This window comes from Cupressus sempervirens, chromosome 1 (genome assembly GCF_028749045.1).
Source record: "Cupressus sempervirens isolate cs-2001-9-10 chromosome 1, ASM2874904v1, whole genome shotgun sequence".
NCBI classification, from domain to species: Eukaryota; Viridiplantae; Streptophyta; class Pinopsida; order Cupressales; family Cupressaceae; genus Cupressus; species Cupressus sempervirens.
Window position 1 is genome coordinate 353,326,480 of NC_143118.1, and position 9,060 is coordinate 353,335,539.

The following is a 9,060-nucleotide window of genomic DNA, read 5'->3' on the forward strand; positions in this document are numbered from 1 at the left end:
ATGAGTTGGACATAGGTTTTGAGCATGGGAATACAGATAGCGATCGATAGGAGACATCATTTAACGATAGTGGGAAAACTGAAGAGGAAGAGGATGTGGAGGATGATGAAGAGGTTGAAGTAATTACCATGACACCATTTCTATTCCCATAGTATGCACTCTTAGCAACAACACATTTGGCCCCTATGGGTGCACATAGTGTACACATTCCAAGATTTTAACAACGCAGACAACCAATAGTGATGACCCTTGTCACAGTCGCAGCTCAACGAGTACCTATAGGGACCTTGACCATTTTGGAGGTCATAGCTACAGTTCAGGCTGAGTCCCACTCATCAACACCTATAGCCTTGCTAGACGAGGTGATGGAGATACCCAAACAAGAGGTTCCTTAGAGTTTGAGGACACCTTAGGTTAGACTAGAGGTAGTTGGGTCAAATTCAGTGTTCAGTATAGATAATGCATTATTGGCTACTAGTGGGGGTACTACATCACATGAGTTGAGTGAGTAGGACTTGAGTGCATACTTGAGTATGAGATTCAACATCAAACCTAAAGTGCCGACATCTAACACTCTCTTACCTATGAGAGAAGTATCTGTGGCGGTGGATCCTATAGCTCCATTAGAGTAGGAGAGTCATTCTACCATTGTAGTTGAGCTACCATCCCCACCTTTGACGGGAAGTACTGTGGAGAGGATGTTAGAAGTAGAGACAATGATGGCCATAGAGCATCCCACATTATTAGGCCCCTTGGCAGTTATAGGAGAGGATGTCAAGGCATACTTGGTAGACATGGTAACTCAAGGTCGTCAAGTAGTGATTTCAGCACAAACACGTGCATTGGAGACATTGGTACATGAGTTGGAGCAAGTTCTTTCCTTTATGCAATTTGGTTGCCCAACGACCTTTTTAGTATGCTTCGAGACACAAGGATGGCCGAACACAAAGACTCCAGAGATGCAGAAGGAGTGGACTACTAAGGAGCTTGTAGTATATAGTATAGTTGACAACCTGATGCAAGAGATAATACAAGTATATCATGATCTGTACTATACTCTATGGAGTGAGGAAGATTAGGTAGCTGCAACGAGGACTTAGGAGGAGACAACTACCAAATAATCCATAGTAGAAGCCAATTTGGCTGTGCAACAGTCAGCTTGGGAGATAGAGTGGGCATCACTCATTGCTGAGAGGGAATTAGAGAAGGCAACATTCGTATCTCAATTGGAGGAAATGAAGATGGAGTTAGATGCAAAAGAGGTGGAGCTCTAAAACATAGAAGAGATGATGAAGAAAGCCATAGAGATTCAAATGTAGGCTAAGGTAGATTTGAACACCTGGATGTAGCAGGTGCACGAGTTATGTGTAGTGCGTGCCCTAGTTTGCATTTTGCTATTGTTGCCAAACTCTTTCTTAGTGAATTTTCTATTAATTATGCCTAATCAAAAGATTTAATTAATGATTTAATTTAATAGAAAATTAATATGATATTTTAATATTTAATTTTGTTTAATTAATTGGGAAATTAATTAAATAAAAAGAATTAAATTTGGAGATGAAAGTTATAAGTTTAAATTTGGAATGTGATAATATTTATTTAATTTAATAATAATATATTTAGAATTCATTTTTAAATAAATGCTAAATATTATTATTATTTAAGTTAACAAATATTTTATCAATAAGGTTTTGGAAGAAATTAATTTATTAATAATTTCATGATAAGTGCATGAGATTTAAAATTAATAAATTAAATTGAAAAGAGTAAAGTGAATATTAAATTAATTAATGTGCATTATTTTAATTTTATTCACATAGGAGTATGCGAACTCTTATGAGTTGTCATGTTGACAACATAGGAGTTTGCATTCTAATTATGCACGTGTTGTCTACACTTAGGAGTTAGCACATTATTTGAGCACATGTTGTCTACAACATTCTAGACACCTCATCATGTTTATCTTCTTATCATGAAAGTTATGTGCTTAGTTGTCATGCTTATCTCCTAGTTCTTTCTAGACACATTCTAGATGCATCTTAGAGGCCTTTATATATAGGCTTTCCTAGTGTGTATGGACAAGCTCATATGCTTCTACAAGCCCATAGGCTTCTACAGGCACTTCTAGTCACTTGGAGGTTCAATTCTTGGAGGAGCTGCGATTGTTGGAGAAGGAAGACATTTTTAGAAAGGAGAAGGATTATGTGAGGAGAAGCTTCTCTACAGTTTTCTAAGGCATAGCGAATTAGCATAACAGTCTAGGTAGGCACTCGTGATTTCTTTGCATAGTCTATACACTCTTTCTCTTTCCTGTCTTTATCGTGCCTGCTAATACTTGTCTAAGTAATTCTTTGTGAACAGATCTTCAATCTTGTACTTTGAAAGAAACAGACAATGTGTCGTGAACTTATCATATGTGAACCAATTTAGAGAGATTAAGCTCGACTTTCACAAATTCATCTGGAAAAATAATATGAACAGAAAAAGATTGGCATTAGATCATAAAGTACAATAGACGAAAGGTATAATCTAGGAATTATTTTCAAAAAAATAGCCCAACATCAAGATGGAGAACATTTATACTAATTTATGGTCATAGAATCGAAATATAAGAAAGTCTTCTTGTTCTGTCTTTCTCGATTTGTACAAATCTTCATGAGTTTGTGGCTTCAACAACGCTTTCAACATCATAATATTGTCAGTCATCAACCACTGTTAGCAAACAACATCTGGTTGTCGGTCAGTACCTAAAAGCACTAGTTCTGGCAATTACACTGAGATGTGAAGTTATGAACATAACAAGTAGTTCCAAATATGCAAGAGTAGTCCTTATATTTGTGTTTATCTTGTTTGGAAAGGATTATGCAGAATATAGCCATTTTAACATGTTTCCACAACCTGAATGTAATCTTGGTCATGTTATGGTTTCCAATCTTTGTCGGTGTTTTAATGTATCCAACATTTACCATCTAGGATATTCATTTGATTTCCATGGATAGATTGTCACTCTTTATTATATTGCTGGCTACGAAGGTTCACGACAGACTGTATTGTTTGAAACTACAAAAGAATGCAATCCTTTTGGCTGGAATAGCTTGTTAATTGCTAACATGCTTGTTATTTGATGCTAATGTAATTGATTCAGTTATTTAATTGTAGGATACCGAATCAGCCACGGGTTTTCTAGATAGGGAGCCGCAGGTTAATTAGGAATAATATTGGGGCACCTTCACACTTGCATACTTGTAAATAGATATATATTTTATGCCAAAGATTTCCTATGTACTAGATGAGACCTCTTTCCCAAGGTTCAAGCATGGTCTTATTCCAGAAGGTGATCTCTAATCAAGCATGTGTGAATGAAAGTTTGTCTCAGAATTAACTAGTCCCAGTGTGGGGGTTGTATCTCCCAACTCCACCGTTGGATCGTATTAAGATTTGGATATGTTTGACAGAAGCTAATTATGCTCATACTCACTAGAGCAATTGAGAAGTTTGTATCTTATTCAAAAGTTACACTTATTTTGGTACGGGTCTATCAAGAGTCAGCAAGGAGAAAATACAATAATTGAAGCTAGAGTCAGCCACTAAAAAATTACAAGTTAAAACTCATTGTAGGTGCTTGAATCTCCACAATTAGAACTCCAAGGATTTACTAACTGAACTCAATCCTTTGGATCCCAAACCATCAATACTCAAACAAGAATATTTTAATACCCATGCAATTGAAGATATGAAATAAACTAAGAATAGTGAATACGTTAAACCTAGTAAAGACTTGCCAGAAAGATAAGCATTTAAAAAAAAAATACACAAACGAGAAAGGAACTAAAGCTACCTGATAGCAACCATTGTGTAGAATGCTCCAATGAAGCACTGTCAAACAAGATCTCATAGAAAGCCACCCTCACCTACTATTGATATGATATTGTGTCATATCAATTCAGCAGTATAGCTGGCCATTAAACGAATAGGGATATAAATGAAGTCAAACAGTGGTTAGAGGGTAAAAATAATTGCTAGATATATATCGTTTGCAGATAAGTATGTGCAGCATGCTACGATATTATGGTATAAAGACGACATCAGACAACAAGGATTTTCATTGATAAATGGGAGGGCTCTTCAAGCCGGCTGGGCTTAACCATCACACACTAAGCTTAGACCACTTAGGTGGCTGGTGTGGGCCCATCCAACATTCTGTCCCTATTTCGTTTCCCGTTATGGATCTTTTTAACTCTCACGAGTGATAGAGACAATTGCGGTTAGACGGTGATAGGGACAACTGCAGTTAGATTTGAATTTGCAGTCCTGCCTGTGAGAAGGGGTTATTACTTTGCCGCTCATTTCCACTCCAGTTAGACCATTTGGTAATGAATGGACAATGATCAAAAAATTGGGAGTTTCGGGTTCCTCACCAGAGCTATAATTTTGAAATACTCGCATATCTTAATTTCACTTTCCTTGCAGCCCACTGTTTCCTCTGATTACGTTATGACAAAGGATTCATTTTTTCCCAAAACAGGGGACAGTTTGATTTCGCTGGATTACTCTGAGTACATTAAGCAGGCAGATGCATCAATGGAGAAGAACATTTTTGCTGTGTCTCAAGAAAAAGTTTCATTGGATTACTTTGATTACAATGGGCCAACAAGCCCATTAATGGCGGAACACAATTTACCAAAAGCTTTCTTGGTTGATTCTCCCACCAGAGTCTCTAATTTTTCTGACGCGTTCTATGATTCACAGAATCTTTCAACTGAATTTCCTTCATCTTTGAGTAGTATAGAGAGTGAGGTTATCAGTGGAGATTCATCAAGTTCTAGTTTAGATTGGCTTCAATCCAGTTGCATAGATTCTTTTGATGAACCAATTGGTTGTTCTCCACACCCACCGGCTGTTGAAGATGAGAGGATGTTTATCTTTGAAAATCAGGATTTTGCATCCAAAATCAGAAGATTTGACGTAATGTTGGAGCAGAGCTCGGATGAGAATGTTGAGTATTTCATGTCAACCAATCCAGAAGATGATTTCTTGAGCGGCATAGATGACGAATACACAAATACCCATTTGTTTAAGAATATGGAATTATTCACCACAGATGATGAGTCTGATGGAATTAGTTATTGGTTAAATGTGTTGAGTCAGGCAGGGTCATCGCCCATGTAATTGTAGGTTCCTCTGCATCATTTGCCTCCCTTTTATTACAAGGGAATGTTTTGTTTGAAAAATATCTAACACTGACAACAGAATGGAACAAATATCTGATTCTTGTTAAAATATGATTACAGACTTAATACCTACCTTTCCAAATATGCTTTTAATTAGCTTCAATCCTGGTAGAGAAATTTTGATTGCAAGTGTAACCCTGTAAATCTATGTGGAAATATCACAATTAAATCTTTATAGTTAAATCTTAATAGCAATACTAAAATTTGACTTAATGTGGAAATATCTCCTACTTATCATTTGTCTAATCTTGCTTGAATTTTCAAAAGCTGTAAATAAATTTAATGAAAAGAAAAATTTAAAGCATAATAGTAACATCTATAACTTCATATATCTACAAACCCTAAACCATCTTTCAGTTATCTATGTATACATTTTAGGTATTTATAGTTCCAAAAATATCTTTTAGTTGTCCATATATACAATTTAGCTATTTCTTTATAATTATTGCTATGACTTAAAAGGTTGTCAATACAATTACTCAACTATCTTATAGTTGTTCATGAATTGTCAACACACACAAATAGACTAGTAGTTGTTAAAAAGTATCTATAGTTGAGGTTACAAGTGGGCCATTATTGGTACATGACATATTTTATTAATAGCCTAATAATAACTATTTTTTAAAGTTTCTTTAAAATTAGTAACTCAGAGGTGAAGGACGACTAGTAGAATGGAGATGGCAAGTGACACACTTTTCCAATATAATACAAAACTTAATTGAAAAATTACATATCTAACAATTTAACTAAATTCAATGGAAAATAATTTTATCCTACTTTACAATCCCAACAAAGAAAAGAAAGGAAAAAAAAGTATTTAATGACAAATACATCTTGTACAAAACTAACATGTTGACTAAGACTATGTCTTATAAAACTATCAAGTTTAATGAAGAAAGAAATACATTATTTTTAATTTTTAAAAGACTAAGTATTTTTTTTTATAGAGAAGAAGATTAAATTGGACATTTTAAAATTTCCTTTTAATATTCATATTCTAGTAATTGATATATTACATATTATATTTCATTCCATATATACTTGATATATTTATTAATTTGAATTTAAATTGATATTCAAATATATAAATTATCATAGATTTAATTATTATGTCAATATTGGGTATTGTAAAATTCAAGAACGTTTATATTTTGTTTTAAAGAGTAAGATCAATTTAGGTCAATGAGTACTAAGATAGAGGTGGATTATACCTTATTGACAATTATTATATATAAAAATAATTATTGACAATTATTATTATTATTATTGACAATTATTATACCTTATGAGAGATGGATTCATGTTGAATTACTACTCGTGAAACATGGATCAATGATTAGACTCAAGATCACATAGTTAAATTGTGATTGCTATATCACAATTATTATATATAAAAGGAGAATTTTGATGTTCAATTTATGACGACTTTTACTTATCTACATGATTTTGCACACCACAACTTGAAATTAACAAAAGAAAAGAAAAATTTGTGGGTATGAGGTACTCTACAAAAGGAAATTATAAAATAATACAAAAAATTGGTGAGCATTGATGGGAATTGAGTGGAGCCACCAATATGTGAGGAGGTATCGTGTAGGACTTAGGTGTGAAAAAAAATTGATTACTAGTGGCCTATCCTCATCTATAAAGATCTAATTCTAATTATTGGTCAAACAAATTAGTGACAATCTTTGACTAGTAGTGTATTATAAATGAGGAGCACATATGTCAAGTGAGTATTTTATCAATTGAAAGAGGAAAATTATTTTAAAATAAAAAGAAGAGAATGCAACATTACACATTTCATTTAAAAATGAAGAAGAAAGAAGTTAATAATATCACACTTTGTACATGAGTGCATTTAAAAAAAAAATATCTCGAGGTAATAGTGATATAGATGATCATGAGGTTTGTCTCTCAAGAATAAAGGTGAATGTCAATTTGAGATTGTTGTTTTTAAAAATTAGATAATATCTATGTGAGTATTTATGAAGAATTCCATTGAGATATAATAGAAGAACACCTTATATGATGTTGATCCACTAAGAAATTATGTTGCAAATCATAAGGGTAATTGCATTAGCAGAGTTTGTGTAAGCCACTCTCTGGAAAAAAAATACCCATCTTATGTAATACTTTATTAATAATGTATCTTCTGAGAGTTGACAATGTAATAATGCATGAGATTGTATATTGGAACATAAGCCCTTGAAGGAGAGTATTGTTAGGAGGGGAGGAAGATGATAAAATAGGGAGCCACCACATATCCATTTAATGAAACATATGTACACATTTCCTTCTTGGAAGGGAGCCCCTCCCAAGATAGCATGCAACTCAATAAATTTGATTATTTGATCTGCATAAAAAATAGTCCAAATTATTTCTTAAGCACTCGAATATAAGATAACAATCATAATTTAAAAACTCTTACATGTGACTTCTTTTAAAAGGTTAGTGATATTAATTATATTCCAATATGAAAACCCATCGTAAATGGCTTTTTAAAACCATTATAAGACCAAAATAACATTGTTAGTTCCAATCAACATATCTTAGGACTTCATCCAACTGAGGTACCATTTTGTCAGGTCCCCTTTTCAAATAATTAAAAAAAAATGACTTTTGCTAAGGTTGGCAGGCTCAAAAAGTGAAGCCTTGAGAGAGAGGGTTAATCTTTGGAAAAACCAATGGATTAATAAATGTAAATTACTATTAAAATATGTATTATTGACCCCTCTTGGTTGTGAGTTATGGTTACGGTTATGCCCTCTTTTAAAGAGGTTTGGGGGCAATTCGGGCTCATTCCAAAACTTGATTTTTGCTCATTGCTTTGTTGTTCCTCAGAGGCTGCCAAACTTTTGGAGAAGGAGACCCAAGGACGGGAGTTTGTAAGTTTCTAGGAAGGCTAAGGACGAGAGTTTGAGGCCATTCCATGTGCAAGCTCATGCAGAGTTTTCCTTTGGGCTGAACATTGCAAATTTGTGAGTTGTTGGGCGTGTTTCTTATAAGAGCTTGGTGTTTCCAATTTAGTATTTTGTATCAGCTTGGTTTGCTACTATATTGCAGACATTTAGATGTTAAATTAGATCTAGATACATGTATTGGGTCGTGATAGATTATTATGGTATTGTGGTGTTTTCGAACTATTTTGTGTTATTTTTGGGAGTCCGATGGGCATTGTTTTTGTCCTCCATTTGAGAGTTGTTGTGTGAACTCTATATAGATCTGGAAATGTTATTTTGTGGGACATTATGCTAGAAAATTTTTGTAAAAAAATCTACTTTCAGATCTATTAATAATATGTGAAGCTATGAAATTTTTGGCACTATTACGGGCATACCCAAGTTAGGGTTTCATTGAAAAATTGGTTGATCTTTGAAATATTGGTTGTTTCATTTTAAAATCTGATCAAAGGCTTTAAATATCATATAAAATCAGAAGGGGGCATTTCAGTGGTATTAGATCTATGATCTTGCCAGCCTGAGGGTTTGTAAAAGTTTGTATGCAACCAAGTGAAAGAGAAAAGAGATATTTGCAGTGAGGAAAGAATAAAGAAATTTGGATTAGACCTCCAGTTAAAAATAAAAGTACAAAATCCAAGGAAGGAACAAGTATGGTTGACTCAGATGAGATGGCAAAGAAATTCTTCCAGGACATCCAGAATACTTAGAAGCAAATAGTGGATAGTTTGGCAGGAACTAGAGAGGCTTTGCGGATATTGACAAAAAAATTGCAGGGAGTTGTATCTACTAAGGAGAAAGGGGGCACTTTAGAGGAGTCAAGAAATGTGAAACCCACACGATCTAAATCAACAAAAACTATTTTCCTT

The 9,060-nt window shown here is 33.9% G+C and overlaps 1 long non-coding RNA gene across 1 annotated transcript; it reads left to right on the top strand.

Moving 5' to 3' along the window:
- Window positions 1-2,114: 2,114 nt before the first annotated feature.
- Window positions 2,115-8,559, top strand: LOC149577692 (uncharacterized). The gene is made up of 2 exons (XR_016353621.1): window positions 2,115-2,262; window positions 8,076-8,559. It is a non-coding gene; the product is annotated as an uncharacterized LOC149577692 (long non-coding RNA).
- The last annotated feature ends 501 nt before the right edge of the window (window positions 8,560-9,060 follow it).